Raw genomic sequence first — 431 nt, forward strand, 5'->3', positions numbered from 1 at the left:
CTTCCGCTTCCGCTCGCGGGGCACGACGGGAGCCCGCCGGAAGAGCCCCGCAGCCGGGGCGGGGGGCGGGGCCCGGGTCCGGCCCGTTGCCATGGCGAGGGCCGGGCCCCCTCGCGCTGCTGGGGCCGCGTCGCGCGCGGACCCTCCCTCGGGCCACGGGGCGACACGGGCCAAAGCCCGGCGCCGGGGCAGCCCCACGCGTGTCCCCCGCCGGGGCCGGGGGGAGCGATGCCTCGTGTCCGTCTCATCCCGCCCGTGCGGATCCCGGGGCGGGGGGGACTGACCGGACCCAGCCCGGCGGCTCTCGGCCTTTCCAGCCGCTGCCCCCCCCCGCGGGGTCTGGTTTGTCCCCTGCGCCCCACGTTTCACCCCCTGTGAGCCGGCTCGCAGCGTCAGTGCTGGCCCGGGCCGGGGTCAGCCAGTGTCAGCGT

Source organism: Terrapene carolina, unplaced genomic scaffold (assembly GCF_002925995.2).
Source record: "Terrapene carolina triunguis isolate 2854851 unplaced genomic scaffold, T_m_triunguis-2.0 Scaffold166, whole genome shotgun sequence".
NCBI classification, from domain to species: domain Eukaryota; kingdom Metazoa; phylum Chordata; order Testudines; family Emydidae; genus Terrapene; species Terrapene triunguis.